We start from the raw sequence: 22,939 nt of genomic DNA on the forward strand, positions 1-22,939 counted from the left end.
AGCCCATCACTTCCTGTCCTGGCTCCACACATCCCCTGGCCTTTCCCCCAGGCACCCCCCTTTCCAGTGAGGTCAAGGCAGACCTTGCCCAAGGGAGCCCAGCCCCAGCTTCCTTGGCAAGCTCTCGCTTCTGGAACTTCTCTTTCCCCTCTAATGGCTCTTTACCATCAGCGTTTTAAATAGTTAAACCAGAGCTTTGTTACAAAAGAAACACATGCTCATGGGGGGAAAAAAATGAAACAGTGGAAAATGTAAAATGAGTTCCCCTCCATCTCAGAACCTAGAGACAACCCCCTTAACAATGTCTTATGAATCTTTCCAATATTTTTCGATATGCATGTGTGTTACACATACAAAGGTGTCCTTCTGTATGTTCTGCTCTTCCATTTACATGTCTTTATATTTTTTTTGGCCGCGCCAAGCGGCATGTGGGATCATGGGTCCCTGACCAGGGATCGAATCTGTGCCCCACTGCATTGAAAGCACAGAGTCCTAACACCTGGACCACCAGGGAAGTCCCTTCATGCCTTTTTCACTTAATGATATACCCACTTTGGACATCTCTCCCTGTCTCCTGCAGACCTGCCACATTCACCATGACAGCTGTTTGAGTCTCTCCCATTAAAAAACCAGGAAAAAAAAGAAAGAAGGGAAGCATGCTCTACACAGGCCTCTCTTGTTCTGGAACCACCAGCCTACTGGTTGCTAAAGCCAGTAGACTCCCTGCTGTCCCCATCCTTCCAGACCTCCTTGAGCCACCTGACACTCTGTCCCTCTCCTGATCAGCATCCTTGATACTGGCCCTAGGGTCCCCCCCGCATCCTTACCTCTGGAGTCTACCACAAAATCTCCACCTCCTCTGCCCCTTTAACACTGGGACCCCCAGATTCCTACTCTGCACCCACTCCTCCACCTGGAATGACCATATCTAGGACAATCCCAAACCCAGCCTCCCCCAACCCTGATGCCCACCTCTGCAGAGTCTCTGTAGTGGGCTGACCTGTGGCCCCCCAAAAGATATGTCCAATGTCCTAATGCTCAGAACCTGTGAATGGGACCTTATTTGGAAAAAGAGTCTTTGTGGATGTAATTAAGGATCTCAAGATAAGATCATCCTGTATTACCCGGGTGAGCCCTAAATCCAGTGATGGGTTAAGAAACACCCAGAGGAGAGACACAGGGAGAAAAGAAGACCAAGTGAAGACAGAAGCAGAGATTGGAGTGATGCTGCCTCAAGCCAAGGAACGCCAGAAGCCACAGAAACTAGAAAAGGCATGGAAGGATTCTCCCCCAGAACCTTCTGAAGACTATTCCTGCCAACACCTTGATTTTGTACTTCTGGTCTTCAGAACCATGATGTAGGACAACCATCAAAAGACAGAAAGTCCCTTGAGAGTAGGAACCGTGGCTAACTCATCCTTGTACCTCTAGTGCCCAAGACAAAAATGAACAATAAATGTTTGTTGAATGAATAAATGTTTCTTGATTCTGGCTGTCTTAAAACTGAGAGTTGATATTCTCTGCGGATTTCATCTGTCTGGCACAGGCAAAGGCCCATTTAGCTCATTCACTTAGCAAACATTTACTAAGCATCATCTTTGTGTTGGGCGCAGCAAGTATTGGGGTGGGAAGCTGGTCTTGTGTGGAGCAAAGGGGGAGCCCAGGGGAGGGGCTGAGGATTCAGGTCCACCAGGCATTCATAGAGGCAGCCATGCCTGAGTCAGGCCATGAGAAGTGAACAGAAGAATTTTTTTTTTTTTTTTAATTTTTTTTTGCGGTATGCGGGCCTCTCACTGTTGTGGCCTCTCCCGTTGTGGAGAAAGGCTCCGGATGCGCAGGCTCAGCGGCCATAGCTCACGGGTCTAGCCACTCCACGGCATGTGGGATCCTCCCAGACTGGGGCACAAACCCGCGTCCCCTGCATCGGCAGGCGGACTCCTAACCACTGTGCCACCAGGGAAGCCCCAGAAGAATTTTTAAATGACTAATCTTCTTTTCTTTTCTTTTTAATAAATGTATTTATTTATTTGTGGCTGCCTTGGGTCTGTTGCTGAGCGCGGGCCTTCTCTAGTTGCTGTGAGTGGGGGCTGCTCTTTGTTGCAGTGCACAGGCTTCTCATTGTGGAGGCTTCTCTTGTTGCGAAGCACTGGCTCTAGGCACGTGGGCTCAGTAGTTGTGGCTCGTGGGCTCTAAAGCACAGGCTCAGTAGTTGTGGCACACTGGCTTAGTTGCTCTGCAGCATGTGGGATCTTCCCGGACCAGGGCTCGAACCTGTGTCCCCTGCATTGGCAGATGGATTCTTAAGCACTGCACTACCAGGGAAGTCCCTAAATGACTAATTTTCTATCTTCACTTTGCAGTCTGTTCATAGCCAAATCCCACTCAATCACAAGTACAAAGGTTTATACCCCAGAGGTGAAGCTTGGAAGGGCTCAGTTCTGGGTGGAACAGAACCAAGAAAAGGGAAAAGGAGAAAGAATGGAAAAGGGGAACCACTTACTCAGTTATTGTGAGCCAAGCCCCAGGAAGAGGCCTGGTGGTCAATGATTAATGGAATTTGGCTCCCATTTTACCTCCCATTCCAATCCCTCCCCACACTGGAGCGATCCAAATGTGCACACAAAGTCCCTTTTACAAGGCAGTCCTCACTCTGAGCTCTAGAATGGGTCCCAGCCAGTCTCCTACATGAGAAACTTATTTCTATTTTCCTAAGACTCTCCTGGACACCCACGAGCCCTGTCTTTACCCAGGGGAATATGCCCACCTCACCCTTAAACACCCTGAGACATCCCTGCTTCAGGACACCTTCTTTAGGAGCCTCAATTCTAAAAGGCTTCCCCCGTGACGAGCCTTTACACGTGTGGTAGGAAGCAGTAATCCAGCATGAGCACACTGGAGGGGCCTTGAAGGTCATCCAGTCCCGGGCACCCCTCTTTGGGTACAAAGAGCCCTTTTGGACAAAGTTCTGTACCATGTCCACCCCAAAAGGCAGCTGTTCTACCTTTACCATCCACTAGCTGTGAAAACACCTGAGACTCTGAGGTCTGGCCTCCCTGCAGGAACTCCACATCAGCTGGTGGCTGGGAATCTCTGATCCAATCAACACCCTCCAGTTTCAGGTGAGCTGATCAGGTTCCTGCCTCAAGGTCACTGCCACAAGGGCAGGGAGTGCGCAGTCTGGCTGGATTGGGGGAGCCCACAAATGGGCAAGAAAGTGGAAGGATGTTTCATCAGGAGTTGCATGGGGTCAGAGTTTACATTACATTCTAAGGGCCGTGGGAATCCCTGATAGAGTTTTAAGCAGGATATGATTTACATCTTTTGGTTGCTTTGAGAAAAGTGGACTGAAGAGAAACAAGAGTGGAAGGGGAAGTGTCTTCCAGCTCTGTATGCCCAGCGTCCAGCAGTGCACTGCCCTCAGTAAGTCCTAGTGATGCACACAGTTGGCTGGGAGTGGAAAAAATTTGCTCTGAGCATGGGAACTAACTCCTGTGGCTTGCCAGTGGGAAAAGTTCCTTCGCCAACCAGATTCAGAGGCCTCTCCCTCCAAGGGTCCGCCAGAGGCTGGGTCACTGCAGGAAGGAGGAGCTGGGGGCTCTGCCAGGAGGTAATGACCTAGACAGACACCTAGAGGACAGGCCTGGCTCTGGGGAAGAAGCTGGTCACTGGAAGCTGGGAAAGAGAGTTGGGTGGTCACAGAGAAAGCACAAAGTAAAAACCGTCCTTTCCCTCTGGGCTTGTAAAGTTCACTCTCGGTTGTGCAACCCTGAGCTCCCAGAGCTGTCACATCTAGACCTCCTAGGGTCTCAGCTCACCAATTCAGTACTTCACCACCGCCCTTGCAGAGCCCTTCAGATTCTGAAGCACTCTGCCTGGTCCCCCAGACCCACACCCGCTGGGCCCAAGGTCCCCCACCTTCCCAGTCTAGGCCCCACACCTGGTCTCTTTGCCATAGAGAATGCGTTTGACCTCCTGCAGATCTGCGAGTGGCAGATGCTTCTCCAAGCACAGCTCCAGCGACTCAAATCCAGCCCCGGCCATGGCTGAAGTCCGCACGTTTCTTTAGACGCAAACTGCCAGACGGCCTTTGCCCCCAGGAAGAGGAGCAGGAGGACGAGGCGACAACAGACAGCCAGGACTGCGCACGCACCCTCCCCTCTACTCCAGTGCCCTAGGCCCCGGAAGGGTCACGTGGGGACACGCCCCCTCCTCACACATCAGCAGCGCGCAGCCAATCAGCGCCCCAGGACGTCGCGGGTGGCACCGCCCCTCGCCCTTCCCGCCTCCTTCGGCACGCGCCGGCCACGCCCCCTCCACAAGAGACGCGGGAGTCTCGCGCCTCAGGGCTGTGGCTCACGCGGGCCCGGCTGCCTGACTGACCGTCCGTCAGTCCGCAAGCCGCCCTCGGAGGCCCTCGCTCAGGTTCCCCGGGCCGCGTGCTTGTCTCTCGCTCTCCTCACCTTAGGTTCCCGCCCCTAGAGTCGGGACGGAGGACGCTGAGAGGCGGCGAGAGTGGCCAGGATGCGGCCTGCAGGACTGCGGCGGGCCTGAGATGAACGGACCGTTGCGGGGCCTTCCCGTCAAGCCTCAGACCCCGGCGCAGCGCCCGTGACGCGGACGGAGGTACAGGACGAGCTGAGCCCCGGGCCAGAGGCCTCACCACTGCCTTCCGGGGCCTGGTTTTTAGAGTTGAGGGGCCGGGCCGCGCGCCCCCACTCAGGGACCCTCACGCCGTCATGGGACCGATACCACTGAGTGCGGTGCGGTCCGCGCGGGGCGGGCGGGTGGCTAGGTGTCCGCATGGCCCCCTGCGGGGGGTTGGGGCCGCCGCCCAGAGGCCAGGGTGGGCCCCCCCTGATGGGCCCCCCCCAGAACCCGAGGAGCCCCCGAGCCTGGCCCACCCGGCCCAACGGGCCAGGCGCCGGCAGGGACAGCCTGGTCAGCCACTTGCAGGCCTTGACACCCCAGACGCGCGTCTTCTGTTGCTTCTCTGTGGACCAGAATCCCGCTGCGGAGCGGGGTTGTTTAAACATCAGATAAGATGAACACACAGGGAGCTCAGAGTAGGTGCTGTGGGGCCTAAGGCTTTAGAGACGTTACAGAAGCCTCTCACGCACAGGTTTGGGTCATTGATTTAATGCATGTTCACGGGCAGTTTCCAGTATCTGATGGAACCTCCTTTCAAGAATGCAGACTTTGAAGGCTTTCTGTGTCTAAGGCTCTGAGATAAGGGCATTGCACAGACCAACAAGACCTAGTACCTTTCCTCTGTGATTTAAGGTAGGGACAAACTTTGTAATTACTGCAGATTTAAATAATTCAGTGTGGAAACGGTATACTAGGTGCCGTGGAGCCCAGAGGAAGGGGTGATTTCTGGCTTAGAAGGGGAAATCGTTTAAGGCCTCAAAGGAGAGGATTCATTGCCGACTCAAAATGCCTCAGAGGGAATTTGAACCCCCCTTCTTCCGCCCTGCTCTTGCCTTCTGTATGGTATTTCCTAGTTTAGTTAATGGCCTTGTTGCCCACTCATTTGCCAAGCCTTTGGGAGTCATCCCCAACTCCTCCATGTTCTTTTTTTCCCCCATGCAATTAAGTTCTGCTAAATTTATCTCCTGACTTTTGCTAAAATCCTTTCTTCTCCCACCTCATGCCTGCAATATGTCATCTTTTGTTTGAATTGCTGCCAGTCTTCTAACTTTACTCCCTACCTCTGATGTCTATCCTTAGTTGTCCCTCTAAAGCTAACATCTTAACATCCTTTGTACCCTTTCATTCAGTCTCTCCCTGCCTAGAATGACCTTCTGTCTTCTGTGAACTCCTACTCATCTTCCAAGATGCAGCTTAGATATCATCTCCTCTGTAAAGTCTTCTCCAGTTGCTCCAAGAGAAGTTAGACTCCACTAACCCTTTATGGATAGTTCTGTTAGCGCATTTATCAAACACTATTGGGTAATTATTTCTGAGCTCTGGGCAGGAACTGGGTCTGATCTACTTTTGTATCTTCAGGGCTTCGGCACTCAATAAATGACTGCTGAAGGAATTAATTCTGAAGGGATTGAGGACAAATTCATTAAGGTGGTGACATTTTGAGCTGGACCTTGAAGCAGAAGTAGAAACTATTTATTATAGTTAAATTGCTTAATCTATCTTATTGTTTGGTGACAGGTATTCATACTAGGTCATTATAAACCAGGGTTTCACAAATATGAAACACGTACTTGAGAAGGATTAAAAAAGTTGTGTTAAAATTTTTATATTTACCCAATTTATTTTCACTCTAATAAGACACTTGATTAGATCCTTCTGTGGTAATCAGTTAAAAAGACTAAGCTCTGTCCTAGTTTCTTTTTGCAAATCCAGCCAAACCAAAGGTTTTAACTGCATGCAAGCTCACTACAGTGAGGGACTCTTCCTTGTTTTGAAGACCAACTCTTTCTGTGGCAACATGGTTTGGTTTATGGATATATAATAATTTGGTAATTATATACAACATGAACAGGAAGAATGGAATATACCACAACTTCAGTGTGGTGGTTGTCTCTGGAGAAGGAGGTAGGGGAATGTAATAGAGGAATGGAGATCATCTGCTGATATATATTGCTTTTTAAAAAAGATTCGAAGCATATGGTATTTTAAAAATTTGGGTTTTTTCATGCTTTCTTTGTGTTTGAAATATTATTTTATAGAAAATTACTTTACAGAAAAAATAGCCTTATACTAGGAGTCAGGAAATCTGTAGTTTAGTCTGGGTTTTATCATTACCTCAGTTTTCCCGTTGTAAGAAAGATGGGGCAGGGGAGGCAGCTGGGCAGACAGTCTGTAGAAATGATCTAAGCCATTTCTAATTCTAATAAAATATGAGTCTAATAATCTAGTCATATATAAATTTCTCTATTTACATGCTTGTTTGTGACAAGAGAGTTTCATTATAGAGGCTGGTTAGAAAGTTGATTTCTTAAAGTCTTTTTTTCTTTAAAGAATCAGGCTTGGCCCCATCTCATATCTTACATAGTTTTGTGACGCATGGGCTTAGTTGCTCTGCAGCATGTGGGATCTTCCCGGGCCAGGGCTCGAACCCACGTCCTCTGCATTGGCAGGCGGATTCTTAACCATTGCGCCACTAGGGAAGTCCAAGGTGTTACTTTTAAATTCACAATGTACATTAATTTTATTCCTTAGGGAAGGTACTTAAGGTGCTGTGGACTCCACTCATCAACATTTGGAAGATTTAAACGATTTTATGATCCTTGTTCGTGAGCAGTCCTTGCAAGGGCCATGACATGGAGACCCCATCTTCCTCTTTTCTCCTATGAACCAGAGGGGCTGCTTATGACCTCATTTAGCTTTACAACATAAAAAAGCTTTTGCCTCTTTTTGTCCCATTTGATCCTCGCAGTAATACTGTGAACTATGGGGCAGGAGTTCTTGGTATTTGTCATATTTCCAAGTTAAACATGATACTTACTGGAAATGAAAATACAGGCACCAATATTTCACTTACAGTCAAGGGCGAAAAGATCTTAAATGACCCGATTTCTAGGAAACTTTTTAAAGGTCCAATGTCTGGGTTAACTTGTCCCTATATGGTGTTCCTTAGCTCAGAAGTCATAGTTCTTTCTTTGCTAGGGTGTATTTTATTGTTAATATTATTATCCTTGTGTAGACTTTAAGTGGCTCACATGAAAGAGTTTCGGAATAACGCACTCAAGCTGCCTGAAAATGGATTTTGTAGCAGGGCAGGTCCAGCCCAGCCAAAATGGTGACATGGAATTTCATTGTCTCCTTTTGAGCAGTCTGAACTTTTGTCCCTTGTTTTTGCTTTGAGTCCCTTGCTTCTCCCCTCATGACTAATCCTGCCCATCCCTGCAAGGCCTTCTTTACTCCCAGTAAACTTTCATAGTCCATCTCTTTTTGTGTTTTTTTGGCCATGTGGCAATGTGGGATCTTAGTTCCCCGACCAGGGATTGAACTCGCGTACCCCTGCATTGGAAGCACAGAGTCTTAACTACTGGGCTGCCAGGGAAGTCCCTCATAATCCATCTTAATGTTAGCTGAGCAACAATAAAATGCAGTGATCACCTCCATTTTAGTGGGGGAGATGCTACAGAAGGAACCTCTGATGATGAAAGTGTCAGGCATGAGAAAAAGCCCTGAGATAAATATTTAAGTCAGGAGACCCCACCCCTCAGAAAACATTCAATGGCCTCATTTTTTCTGGAATATGACCTATCTGATATATCTTATACATTCCTATTGCTACTTATACATCTGTGTACAGGCTCTCACCATTTAAATTACTTCAACCAACTCATGATCAGTCTTCCTGCCTCCCAACTTCAAATTCCTCCTCAGCCTTGGTTCCCAGGGTGATCTGTTCTTCAGTGGCACTTCATTAATTTAGGCCGAAGTACTAGAGGGCATGGCATAAGGCCCTCTGATTTGGCCTCATCTCATGCTATAACCCTTCCATGCCCATACTTTGGGCTCCAGCACTGTCAGATTGTTTCTGGTTGCACAAACTCTCCATACCATTTCATGCCTGTATCTTTGCTCGGCTCCTTCTTCACCTAGAAAATTCTCACCCAAACCTTAAGATTCATCAGGTGTCTTCTCTTCAATAAGTCCTTTTCTGGCTCCTCAGGCTTGCTTGAGTTTCCACCTCTGTGTTTCCATAATACCGAATCTGTTAAGTTTCTTGAGGATAGAAGTATGACATGTCTTTGGACAAATGATTGTTGAAGCAAATTGAACACCACATCAGTATTTATAAATGTTTATATAGTCATTTACCGGGTCCTTTTGTAGCTGTATATTTAGCCTGCATTTTAAAAAATTAATTATTTTGGCTGTGCCAGGTCTTGATGTGGCACGTGGGACCTTTTAGTTGCGGCATGCGAACTCTGTAGTTATGGCATGCATGCAGGATCTAGTTCCCTGACCTGTGATTGAACCCACGCCCCCTGCATTGGGAGCATGGAGTCTTACCCACTGGACCACCAGAGAAGTCGCTTAGCCTGCTTTTTAAAAAGACCACCCCTAACTGTGGCAGATTCACAATCCTCTCCTTTCAGTAAGACTCTCAGCTGTCTTTTTTTTTTTTTTTTTTTTTTTTTTTTTGCGGTATGCGGGCCTCTCACTGTCGTGGCCTCTCCCGTTGCGGAGCACAGGCTCCGGACGCGCAGGCGCAGCGGCCACGGCTCACGGGCCCAGCCGCTCTGCGGCATGTGGGATCTTCCCAGACCGGGGCACGAACCCGTGTCCCCTGCATCGGCAGGCGGACTCTCAACCACTGCGCCACCAGGGAAGCCCTCTCAGCTGTCTTTAAACCCTGGTCATCTAGGACACAAGTTGTCCCAAGTCCTTGAGTGGTTCCAATACTCGTATTGTTGTTGGGGGAAAGAAGTCCACCCTCAGGGGCTACTTCATATAGCATAGCTCTGTTTACTCGGAAGTTGCCAGCTCAGTATGTCATGATTCATCCCTCTCTGATTATCTCCTGGCCCATAGTCACTTGGATTAGGAGTTTGGCAGGATCTTTAGCCATCACATTCTTGAGTTGTAGATAACATACATCCGACATCATTTTCAAAAATGTCCTAGTTATAGGTAACAGAGGGCTGCCTACATGTATTTTGAGAAACAATATAGTATAACAGAAAGAACATTGAATTGGGTATATAAATAAGTTCTAATCCTGGTTTTGGTATTATGTAACTGCAGCTTTAGATAAATTACTTGATATCTCTTCCTAATCTATAAAGTTAAAGGTATTGGACTAATTCTCATAAGTTTTATGATTATATGATTGCTAGAGTTTGGCATCTCTTAAGTGTTGTAACAACTTTTTATCTTTTCACTGAGACCTTTTTTTATCTGTATGGCAAGGGCAAGTAGAGCACATGTGGCTAACAGCTAATGGAGAACTCCTTGGATATTAGTGCCTTAAGGCCAGGACTGGACCACCCTTGTGTTATCCCAGTGTACCAGTGGGAATTGCACTGGACTGGAAATGTAAGGACTTGGGGTTCACTCCTGGTTCTACGCCAAGACAAGTCATGACCTTTCTGGGTCTGTTTCTCCATCTATAAATGAGGATGATAATACCCACCCTACTTTCTTTGAACTGAAATAATCCAATAAGCTAAGTGGAAATATCTTTGAAAATCTATATTTCTACAAGGTTTTTTTTTTTTTTTTTTGCGTTACGTGGGCCTCTCACTGTTGTGGCCTCTCCCGTTGCGGAGCACAGGCTCCGGACGCGCAGGCTCAGTGGCCATGGCTCACGGGCCCAGCCGCTCCACGGCATGTGGGATCTTCCTGGACCGGGGCACGAACCCACATCCCCTGCAGCGGCAGGCGGACTCAACCACTGCGCCACTAGGGAAGCCCTACAAGGTATTTTTAATCAGGGAAAAGGTATTTAGATATAATATTCCCATGGAAAATCATAAATATACCATCCTTAATGTACTGGATGCTTATTTTGGGGGTATTTTTTCCAGTGGTGGTAATGCATTTGCATTGAATCATTTATACTCTTTCCGCCAGATCTTCTGGTAATAAATAACATACATTTGAAAGACGAGTAATTTTGAAGAAGGCTGCATTCTGAGGGAAGCCATGAAATAAATCAAAGTTGACTAGCCTAAGCTGAAATCTAGTCCATGACCCATCACTAGTTTGTCTAATTATTTGGGCTAGCAAACTAAGTAAGCACAGGCTGGTGTATTATTAGGAATGCAAAATCCCAGGTTGAATTTTTGGGACCCAGATTTCATGAAGTTTCAACGTGGTAAATGAACCTTCCTCTCTACTTCCTGCTCTCCCTAAAACAATTGTATACATATGCAATGGGGTTAGTAGCAATATGTGTGGCATTTAGGGGTATTTGGCAGATTATAAGCTCAGTGTGAGTCAGCAGTGTGTTGTAGCTGCAAAAAAGATGATATAGTCTTAGGTTGCATTATGAGAGTTATAGTGTCCAGAACACACCTGTAATCTGTCTTGCTCTGGGCTAGATATGAGGCATGCAGATCATCAGGAATGTAGATCATCAGATCTTGAGCACCTGCTGTGTGCAAGATCATCAGGCATGTAGATCAGGAAAAAAAAGAGATGATGTTGGTGAGAACATCTAACAGCAACAAATTGTTGAAGGCACTAGCAAAACAAAGCAGACAAACTCAGGAAGGATATTGTCACTTTATTCAGATATCTGAAGGGGGCCATGTGTAAGAGGTTTATATTTGTTCCATATGGCCTTAAGGAGAGAAGCTGGAGTCAATGGATAGAAACTCAGGGAGGCATATTTCAGCCCCAGTTACTTCCAGCAGGTGATTCAAAGATGAAATTGGCTACCTCTGCAGACAGTGAGTTCTCAGTCATTCTGAGTGTTCAAGTACGGTTCCGATGGCCACTTGGTGGGAGTGTTGTAGAAGAAAGTCAGTCATCAGATGGATAGTTGAACCAGATAGTCCATGATTTGTATGTATTGCTTTAACATGAACCAAAAAAAAACCTTAGGGATATTAAATCCAAAGAGCCACAAACAGACCATAGACCAATACAAGATAGTTTGGTATCTGAAGAAGTGGAAGTCAAGAAGAGTGCTCTTACTGAAGAACCAGGTGATGGGAAAATTGTAGTAGTAGTCGTAGTACTAGTAGTAGTAGTGTTTGTTGTAGTGTATTTGTTTGGTTTGGTTGGTTTTAATGGAAAAGGACTAATTTTTTAAAAATTAATTAATTTATTTTTGGCTGCATTGGGTCTTCGTTGCCATGTGTGGACTTTCTCTAGTTGTGGTGAGTGGGGTCTATTCTTCATTGTGGTATGCAGGCTTCTCATTGTGGTGGCTTCTCTTGTTGCGGAGCATGGGCTCTAGGTGCACGGGCTTCAGTAGTTGTGGCTCACAGGCTCTACAGCGCAGGCTCAGTAGTTGTGGTGCATGGGCTTAGTTGCTCTGCAGCATGTGGGATCTTCCCGGACCAGGGCATGAACCCATGTCCCCTGCATTGGCAGGCGGATTCTTAACCACTGCGCCACCAGGGAAATCCAAGGACCACTTTTATTGCTAGTAGTTTGGACCTAGATTCTGGGAGCTAATAGTGACAGTTTTGGTCCCAGAATCAGAGGATGAAGCAACTATCTTGTGGTAGTAAAGAGTAATTTCAACTTGGAAGTGGTTGTATCTGGGGATCAGTTAGGAGAGAAACACTGTAGTGGGATTAAGAGACTAGGCATGTACAGCTCAGGGGTGAAACAAGTATATAGAAAGAATTAGGTATTTGTTAAGCCAAACCAAACAGATTTGTGTTTGGTACTCTACCATCTATACATAACTGGTGTCTCAAAATCCTTAGCGCTGAAGCCAAGTAGAATTTGTGCTCTGAGAGACTGTACTGTGTGCTAATTATCCATTGTGGAGGGTTTGCAGTATCGTAGTAAGGTTCCGGGTTCTCTACCCCACCAACAACCTTACCACTAGCAAGTCCTGTCCTTAGTCCCAGAATCTGAGTCCCACTTCAGATTTCAACCTTGCTGCTAGCCCTGCCTGAATAATTAATGCCCCAAATCAATAACTAGTCTGCCGTGTTTGCAGCATTAAACCTGTTTGCACTATAGTTCAGTAACTGAATCTGGGTTTTGTTTCCTTAAATCCAGGTCTCTCTCTGGCATCCCAGTGCACTGCCCCCTTTTAAACTTAGCACTGCCAAAGACTTGAATCTGGATTTTGAGTCGCATTCTGCTCACTGGGCCCTGCTAGCTGTTGCCAGATTCCAACACAGACTACTTCCTGCCACTGCCAAATCCCAGGGCCCCAGAGACTCACCTTTGGGCCTCTGTGGATGCTGCAAGTATAGGCTTCCATTCTCTAAGAATGAGGTACCCCCTTCATCATCAGGAGCCTTTCCTGCAGTCCCAGATTTCTCCCTGATCAAGGGAGTTGGTCTGACCATGCCATCTACATGTGGGAGCCAAACTGATCCTGGCCTATGCTCAGAGCAGTCCACAGGAGGCTGTCTTCTATAATCAACCTCTGCACTCACTAGCCAACAAGAGCTTTCTGAACGTGGTACCATGCATCCTCCTGGACCTCTAGGCGGTGCTTCCATGCTCCCCAGCCCCATCTCTGTTTACTTAACTGGGTACTTTTCCTGTCTAGACTCTGAAGAGTTAGTTTTAGCAGTCCATGGCAAGCTGCACGGCTTGTCTCACAAGGCTCGTGTAGCCATTTAACATTTATTCTCTTCATTGGTGAGTTTTTTTTTTTTTTTTTTTTTTTTTTTTTTTTTTTTTTTTTTCGTGGTACGCGGGCCTCTCACTGTTGTGGCCTCTCCCATTGTGGAGCGCAGGCTCCGGACGCGCAGGCTCAGCGGCCATGGCTCACGGGCCCAGCCGCTCCGCGGCATGTGGGATCTTCCCAGACCGGGGCACGAACCCGCGTCCCCTGCATCGGCAGGCGGATTCTCAACCACTGCGCCACCAGGGAAGCCCCATTGGTGAGTTTTATAAACATGTATTGAGTGAGCCAGAGGCTGTACCAGGCACTGGGGTCAAACATGAATAAGTCATATGGTGCTTGTTCTCATAATCATAATAATGGCTCCTATTTCTTGAGCACCTGCTGTGTGCAAGACACTGCTAGACCTCTAAGTGACAGACTTCATAGTGGATGGGAGGTGTGTTGTGAGGGGGTGGGAGGAAAAGCTGGGTAGTTTGTATTACAGACATAAGGCTCCAGGGACAGCACATGGTTAGTGCTTAATAAACAGTAGCTGTGTTTACAATGTTAGGTGATAACATTACCAAAAGTACCACACAGGTCCAGAGGTGGGAGAACAAGCATCTGAGCCAGAAGGATGTGTGGAGGACACAGGAAGGTCAATCCAAGAAGGAGGAAAAGCAAGATTGCAAGCAGAAAAAGGTGACCGTTGCAGAGTAGCCAGCCAGTCTGTCTGGGGCACCAGAGTAGATAAATGGTCGCACTGTACCAGTGTACAGGAAGATAGCTCGAGTTCTAGAGACGTGTGCTAAAGAAAGATTCTAGCCATGAAACCTTTTACTGTATTCACAGGAGAAAATGATTGCATGAAGTTGTAAAAACCGGAAGGGTAAGACAAGCCTGAAAATTATCTAATTAAAGGAAGGAAGATTGCAGACTGCTTAGTCACCTGAAGAGAGAGAGTAGACCTTACAAAATGAGAGGAGATGATTACATCACTTAAGTGAACATTGATCAACGTGTTTGGCAGGACAAGTGGAAATGTTTTTCTCTTAAATAATTCAAGCCTGCAGGCTTCCAACCCAGCTTAAGATAGTATAATCATCTGTTATATATAAATGTGGATGGTGTTCCAGTGGTGAAGGAGTAGAATTTAAAGGAGGAATAAGTAAAACTTACTGTCTGTATTCAACAGAGGGTGTGTGAATAAAGCCCTGATGGCAAATACACGAGAGCCTTCAGTTGAACACATTATCTGAGGAGAAGGAATTACTGTTTGCTTGTTGACCTGGATTGTAACATACTTGAACCATATGATATAATCAGGGGAGTCAGGCCTGATGATTTAAAGACATTTCTATTTCTAATGTTCTATGTTTCTATAAGGTAGACTTAATTCAATATCTATGACAAGTTTTCATGGCTGGTTGTTCATATTTTCCTAAATTAGTAGATACAGAAAGTGGTGGGGAAAAAAATTAAAGGTGTATTAAAATCATGGCCATATGAGATAAGATTATATAGTAATGATACTGTTTAATAATGTTCCCATACATTGAGTTATTTTATCAAAAGCAACATGATACAGTGGTAAAATCATAAGTTTTAAAATTTCCAACTCTGCTATGTATTAGTTTTATAACCCTGAGCAAGTTGCTTAACTTTTCTGGACCTTCTTTTACTCTTCTTTAACATAAGATGATAATACTTGCTTCTATGGCTTCTTCAAGGATTAAATGAAAAGTGGGTCTGTGAAATAATTAGCAGTATGATGCCCCACTTCTTGGTAGGGGCATCCCTTCTCTGCAGTGATGTAGCCAGTAATCAGAATATTTGGAAAGCCTCTCTAGAAGTTGCCTACACTCTGTGGCACAGCTTCTGGAACAGCCTTACTGCTGCTAAGCGTTTGTTTTTGGTTTTTTGAGGGTAGATTTTCTTTTTGAAAAAACAAGAGCTAAATTATTTAGTGATGAGGTTGGAGGTGTTAACAGAGTGTGATGGTAAAGTTTGGATTGTAGATTGACCCTGAAAGCAACTCCAACAGAGAAGTTCCAGAGAAGTGATGAGCAAAAACAGCATTTTTGGAATCAGTTTTGGACAGATAAGTTATTGTGTGTTTAAACTTCAGCTTTGTTATGTTATAATCACACTTCATTTCTGTGGAAAGGATGAGGCAAGACAGAATTGACAATAGAGACTAGCAGAATGTGAGGAGAAAATAAAACCACAGGAAATAACATAGAGGCCAACCTAATGGCACAGAGTTCATTAAAATATTTTTAAATTCTTTCATTATGTACAATTCAAGGCTGGGTGCTAACAATGTAAAAAGTCTCATTTCTAAATCTGACTATATTAAGGCCTATTACATTCTCCCAGAGCTGAACGGTCCTACTTTGTCTTCAATTCAGTATACCTTCAAATGAATTTATCCTTCTCTTACTAATGTCCTTCTGTCAGTTTCCCAGACTTAAAAATGTGTCTGATTCTCTTTTTCTTACATTAAACCTTTTCTGCTTTAGAATGGTTTGCATTCTGCCTCTTTTCCAGTCTTACTGCATCCACCATCATCACCTCACTTGCTGGATCTTGCCTGAATCACTGTATTAGCTAGGAAGCTAATTTCTCCAATTTCAGTGTTTTTGTCTCCTGTAGAGCCTTTTACTTTTAACCTAATACTTTTAGATTAATTTTCCTAAAATAACTCTCCCATCTTGTGTATATATTTGTTACATTACCTAACACATTGATGTATAAGTAATTGTTTATGAGGTAATCATTTGTGCCCCTGTCTCTGTTGGATCTTGAGATCTTTGAAAGCAGGAGTTATTTTCTTTATCTTTGCCTGTAGCACTTAGGGGCTTGCACACAGCTGTGTGGCCCCAAGCAAATTATTTATGGCTCTGTGTCTCATTTTCCTCATCTGCAAAATGGGGATAATAGTGTTTGTCAAATGATTGCTGCATTAAAAGAGTGTGTTTGCGTGTATATCAAAAGTAGCTTTTGTATTATAGTTTTTGTATATGACAGTTTTTTATTGTTAGAGCACTCAAAAAGTTACTGCTTCTTACTCTGGGCAAACTCCTTTTTCCTTGACCTTTGAGGGCCTCTGTTTTTTTTTTTTTTTTAATTAATTAATTTATTTATTTTGGGCCATGTTGGGTTTTTGTTGCTGCTCACAGGCTTCCTCTAGTTGCGGTGAGCAGGGACTACTCTTCATTGAGGTGTGCGGGCTTCTCATTGCGGTGGCTTCTCTTGTTGTAGAGCACAGGCTCCAGGGCGTGGGCTTCAGTAGTTGTGGCACACGGGCTCAGTAGTTGTGGTGCATGGGCTTAGTTGCTCTGCGGCACGTGGGATCTTCCCGGACCAGGGCTCGAACCCACGTCCCCTGCATTGGCAGGCGGATTCTTAGCCACTGTGCCACGAGGGAAGTCCTGAGGGCCTCTGTTTTCTGACCCACCTATTCTCTCCAGGTTAATCTCATTGGTCCCCAGCATAATTTCCCATTCCCATTAGGCCCATCCTTTCAGATCCTCGGGAAGCCTCTTCTCTGTGAGGTCTTCACCAGAAGTTCCACTTTATACTGACCTGTCTCTCTTCTGAGCTCCTCTGGTATTTAGAGTTTGTATCTCAGTTTAGGTACTTAATAGTTTCTTGTGTTTGTTTTGTCTCTCTAAAAAGAGTATAAGCTCCTAGAGGACAGGGACCACATCATATTTCTTTCATATTCTCTACATGCCGTGATTCTGGGTTTATATTCATATAATAAGCTTTCATCATGCATTTTTTTTTTTTTTGCGGTACGCGGGTCTCTCACTGCTGTGGCCTCTCCCGTTGCGGAGTGCAGGCTCCGGACGCGCAGGCTCAGTGGCCATGGCTCACAGGCCCAGCCGCTCCGTGGCATGTGGGATCTTCCCGGACCGGGGCACGAACCCAAGTCCCCTGCATCAGCAGACAGACTCCCAACCACTGTGCCACCAGGGAAGCCCCATCATGCATATTTAATGTACTCTACTAGGCAATGGGGTACAGTAATTAATAAGAGCTGTCTTCATTCTAATGGGGAGCTAGAGATATAAATATTCAGGATTTCACCTGGTCACGGCTATGGAAGGTTTTAGAGAAGATGATTAATATGCTCAGATCTATTAATTACATAAATCACGGATCTGTGCAGAGGGTGAGCAGGGTGAGTAACTGGAAGTAAGGGCTTCCAATCTGCAGTATAAGCTGAGGCATGACAAAGCCTTAATCTAAGTAAGGCACTGGAAGTGGAGAGGGTGAATTCAGGAGATACTGTGGAGATAAAAATCAAAGAGATTTGTGATCACTCAAACACAGAGTATGGCGTATGGAAGATAGGGACGTTCAAGATGAGTCAGGCTTCTTTCCTGAGCATTGGCTTAGTGGTGAAGCCATTTAGGAAACAGGAGCCATAAGTGAAAAAGCAAATTTGGAGATTTAGGTGCTCATGAAACCTCCAAAGGGAGATCCCTGTGAACAGTTGGGAACTCAGGTCTGGGGCCTAAGGATTGGAATTAGAACTAGAGAGAGCGAGAGTTGGAAAGCAAATAGTGATTGTTGAATCAATGGGAAGAGATCACTCGGAGACAGGGATGCAGAAAGATGAGAGAAAGTGGTGAGACAGAAAGTTCAGAGGACTTGGAGGAGATGCAGAAATGAGCAGGTCACCCGAGGTCAGAGTGCCGTGCAGCAGCTAATGCTGCAGTGGCATCAGTTCACAAGTGTGTATTGAATTCAGAGTTTGGGAAAGTATTGAAATGGGCTGAGCTGGTCCCTAGTAGGGTTCAATACATGGTGGCCAAAATGAATAGGGGGAAGGAAGGGCCAACAGTGAGGATAAACTGTGAATATGGTTGGAATGACAGGAAGGAGAAAGAACAGTTCATTATTTGAGGATGAGTTAGGGCTTTTTGAAAAACGAAGGTCTTTGAACATTTTTTTATGAAAAGGGAAGGAACCGGAGGAGAGGAAGAAGGCAGTGTCAGTTGTGTGCCAAGTGGTCTGTTAACCCCTTTACACATTCTCTCGTTCCATTCTCATAATCACCTTGAAGGTGGGGTCTTCTATCCACTTGACATATGGGGCTCAGCTCAGTCAACAAACTTGACCAGAGAGATGAAGATTTGTTTGACTACAAAGACCAAACTCTTTCCACCACATGTTGCTCTTTCTAGGCTCTTACCCACCTCTTTATAATCTGTTGGTCTGGATAAAGAAGGGAGTGGGAAGGAATGGGGCCACGGTCATCATGTCGAGACTGCCTGGGGTGCAGTGTGGACACCCTCTCCATGACAGGAGGCAGGATGTGAGGAAGAACCTGTGCAGAGCAGGAACTGAAAATGGACACATGGGAGCTGAGGGGACATAACGAGCCTTAGTGGTCCTCTCTTAAGAGGGAGGGGCAGGGAAGGATAGTGAGGAGATCAAAAGCACTTATTGGATGATTGACAATTAGAAATCATAGCTGAATAGCAGTGTTTAAAATGCTTTGGTAAAAGAAGGGAAACTTGGTTAAAAAATTTCAAAGATTAAAAAAAAATCCTGTCTGAAACTGCTTTCACTTTCTTGGGATTTAAAAAAAAAGGAGAAGGCAAAAAGGAGCCAAGTTAAAGAAAAAAAAAGTCCCTAAAAAAGGGTAGGAAGAATTGAGGGATCAATATTTTATAGAAAAAGTCTGTGAAAGTATTTTTATGTTTATATATAGTTCCAATCCCTGAAAAATAAGGAATAAGAGATCAAAGAACTACACATCCTTAAGATGAATCAGAGAACCCGAGACCTTCTGATACAGCAGAGAGAGCATTGAACCCTAGAGTAGAGAGACCAGCCTCGAATCCTGGCTCTGTCACTAGGCAATTCCCATCATCTCACTAGGTCTGTTTTCTCAGCTGCAGAATTTGGGGGTTGGTCTGTGATATCTAAAGTGCTTTTGAGTTCGGAATATCTGTACTGGTGTTGGATACAGTATGACATAGTGGTTAGGAACACAGACTCTGGAGTCAGAATGCTTACATTAAATCTCAGCACCTCACACCCAAGCTTTGTAACCAAGGGCAAGTTATTAGACTCTCTGGGCTGCAGTTTTCTCATTTGTAAACTAGGGATACTAATAGTAAATACCCCACTGGGTAGTTGTGAAGATTCAATGAAAAAAATCTATAAAAAGTACCTAACAACGGTAAGTACTAGATAAATATAAACTATTGTAATTGTAGATTGTAGATGCTGTTATTCTGATACCCTTTTGCCACTGCTGAGAGCACACTACTCTGCACCTATATCTTGCAAGGAACAGAAGATAAATGGAATTAACCAATTGGAGTTTGCCAGGTTCCCCTTTGGGAAAGGAATGAAAGGAATCTTCAAGGATTTGAGTAGTCAGGACCTCTGGGTTATGATTCAGCTGCAGTCAACTGTCAAATTTTCCCACAGCTCAGTGGAAAGTCACTGAAGGCTCCATGAAAGCAGTGCTACCCCTCCTTCACTGTTTCTCTTCTAAGACGCACCACCAACCCTGGAGGTCTGAGTCTGTTGGTATCCCAGCAGGGAGAGGATCTAAGCAGGTCTGGTAGACTCACCATCCAAAGTACTCAGTGTCTGCTATTGCTTCTGCTTTATCAACAATGCTGAAAGACTCAAACCTGTGAGAGTTTGTTATCAACCCAACTGTGGGGCATCAAAGAAGAAAAGTTTGGGGTCCAGATTATTTTCCTAGGCAGGAACAATGATGTAGTAACCGTCAGGTTATTTTGGAATTCAGAATCTCATGTCTCCATCATCCATGCTATTCTCTGCCTCTCTCTGTGGGTAAAGTTAAGATTATGGATGCCACCTCATAAGATAACATACGTTAGTGATAGTCAGAAAGATTTTCACGTTTTCTCAAATTACCCAAACAGAAGCTTCGTCTCTATGTAACTGGCCATAGTTCGACAAAAGTGGAAGCATCTACACATTTGCTTATAGTTCTGACATCTTTTGAAATCTTCTTAGATCACTTTCCCAAATTTGAGTTCAGTGTCCCTTTTATGAATTGAATGTTTCTCAAGCTTCCTGCTTTTACCCGTGCAGAGGAAACTTTAGCCCTAACATGATGTTCATCATGATATTCAAGTAACAGTTGGTGATCTGGGCCAAAGCTCCTTTTATTTCTTATGGTTCCCTTTTCAAGAGCAGACAGGGTAGGTCCATATCTAGCCTGGATTTTCCCTTGCACTGAGGTCTACTCAGTATAAAAATAGAATTCGAAACCTAGGTCTCTTGTCGAAGTGTGAACTCCCTTTATGGCTAACCTCAAACTTGACACTGGGTGCCATTCATCAACATTGTTATGACATTGGTCGTCATAACATACTTCTTCATAGCATTTTAGTGGTTCTAGCACCTCCAATTTGAAAATTTCTGCCTTTGGCCTCACTACTTCTCTGTATACTCCTTTGTCATTAGGTATATCATTGGGGTCCCTGCCCTTTGCAGAATAATCTACTCCATGGTGCTTGAAATGCCATATAATTTACAACATTTTTTAGGTAAAGAAATTGAGGCCCAGAAAAGGTAATTGATTTGCCCAGGTTCATATAAGCACTCATCAACAGAGGTCAAGCCCAGAATGCTGACTTCTCTAAATCCTGCTCCATACTGTGTTAAACAAGCAGGCGCCTTCTTTTAAAGGAGAGGTTAGGATGAGTGGAGGGGATAAGATCCTCCATGAAGAAAGGACAGGGCTGAAGGAGGTTAGAACCCAGGCAGGGGTAGGGCACTGTAGGCAGAAGGCCCAGGGAAGCTGTGGGTGCCTGGTTGTAGGGGGAGCAGAGGTGCCACTGGGTGAGAAAAGGGCACAGAGAGTTAGGAGACCACCACCACACACTTGGCCTGCTTAAAAAAATCTCACCCGCCCAAACAGATACAACTGCCTGTCCGGTTCTTATTATTTCTACAGCTGTGATTTAGCTGCTGCTTATCTTTCCTCTAGGAGATTCCTTGGAATGAAACCAATGGGAGATTAGAGTTTGGGAGAGTCTCATCAGAGCAGATGGGCCAGCAGCAGCCAGAAAGCTTGTTGCCTTTGGCTGAGAGCACCATCCTGGATCTGAACGTCTTGTGAGTAAACCCCAGCAGGCTCAGCCTTAGGCCTGAGTGAAAATGTCCTGCTTCTCCTTGAAAAAGGACCTTGTGTACTCCCACATCTTCCCTCCCCTCTTGCTGATGTTGAAAATCACGTTCTCAGAGAACTCTTCAACCTAAAATCATGATGCCGTTAGCAGCCCTGGGCGGATGGCTTCTTAGTGCTTTAGGACCCTGGGTATATTTGGAAGTAATATTGCAGGGAAGGTCAGGAGACCTGGGTTCTGATTCTTACCCAGCCACTAATTTTCCTTGGGACCTTAGGCAAATTGTTCCTCCCTAGGGCACAGTTTCCTCACCTGTAAGGTTGTTTATATTAATATTAGCTGAATTTATGAAATGTTCACTATTATCTACCAGACATAACCTCATTGAATTTTTTCAATAGTCCTATGAGATGGGTACTGTTATTGTCCCATTTTACAGTTAAGGAAACTGAGGCTTAGAATTCTCATACCCTGCTATCCTATTTCAATTGCCAATCCCCACCCTTGACCAGCACTCCTTTCTCTGCTTTATTTTAGCCATAGCATTTATTACCAACTGAAATATTACATATTTTACTTTTTTGTTTGCCCTCTCCCCCTACAAGACTGTAAGCTCCATTTAAGGAATGGATTTTATCTCATCGTCGTTGTTGCTGTCATCCATTTGCTGTGTTCCCAGGGCCTAGAATAGTGCCTGGCACACAACAGGCATTCCAATATTGGTTGAATGAAAGAAATGAATGAATGAATTCTTGATAGGAGTATATATTGGTAGACTCTAGAGAAATCTTTTTAGCAATGTTAATATTTGACATGCATTAACCTTTTGAACCTATAATACCAGAACTAGGAATTTATTCTGTTGATTATATATTCATGCCTGTGTTTAAAGCCGTAAGTGCAAGGATGTTTCCTGCAATACTGTTTGCCATAGAAGAAGGCTAGAAACAATCAAACTGTTTGTCAATGCGGGAACTCATTAAGTAAATTGTGATAGCTCCCTATAGTGGAATTCTGTGCAGAAGCAGAAAAGAATGAAGTAGATTTGCGTGTGCTGATATGCAACAACCTGAAATATGTTAGTAAGTGAAATTAAGCAGAATCCAGAGCAGAACATCACTTCCCCCATTTGCGTTAAAAGAAAGAGATATGATAGATTTCAAAATGTACTTGTTTATGTCTGGACTGTTTCTAGAAGGAGAAACAAGAAATAGTTGCCTCTGGGGAAGGGACCAGATTCTGGCTTGGATTGGAGTATTTTCTACAGTCTCTCACTCTTGTAGTATACTCTTTTTTAAAGTTTTTTATTTTTTAGAAGTTTTATTGAAATACAATTCACCCATTTAAAGTGTATAATTCAGTGAATTTTGTAATATTACATTATTAACTTTTAAAATTGTGGTAAATATATATAACATAAAATTTGCCATTTTAACCATTTTAAGGTATACAATTCAGTGGTATTAACTACATTCACAGTACTGTGCAACCATCACCACTATCTATTTCCACAGCTTTTTTAGCCCTCAAATAGGAACTCTGTAACTTTTATAGCATAGTCTTTTTTTTTTTTTTTTTTTTT

This window comes from Kogia breviceps, chromosome 15, assembly GCF_026419965.1.
Source record: "Kogia breviceps isolate mKogBre1 chromosome 15, mKogBre1 haplotype 1, whole genome shotgun sequence".
NCBI classification, from domain to species: domain Eukaryota; kingdom Metazoa; phylum Chordata; class Mammalia; order Artiodactyla; family Physeteridae; genus Kogia; species Kogia breviceps.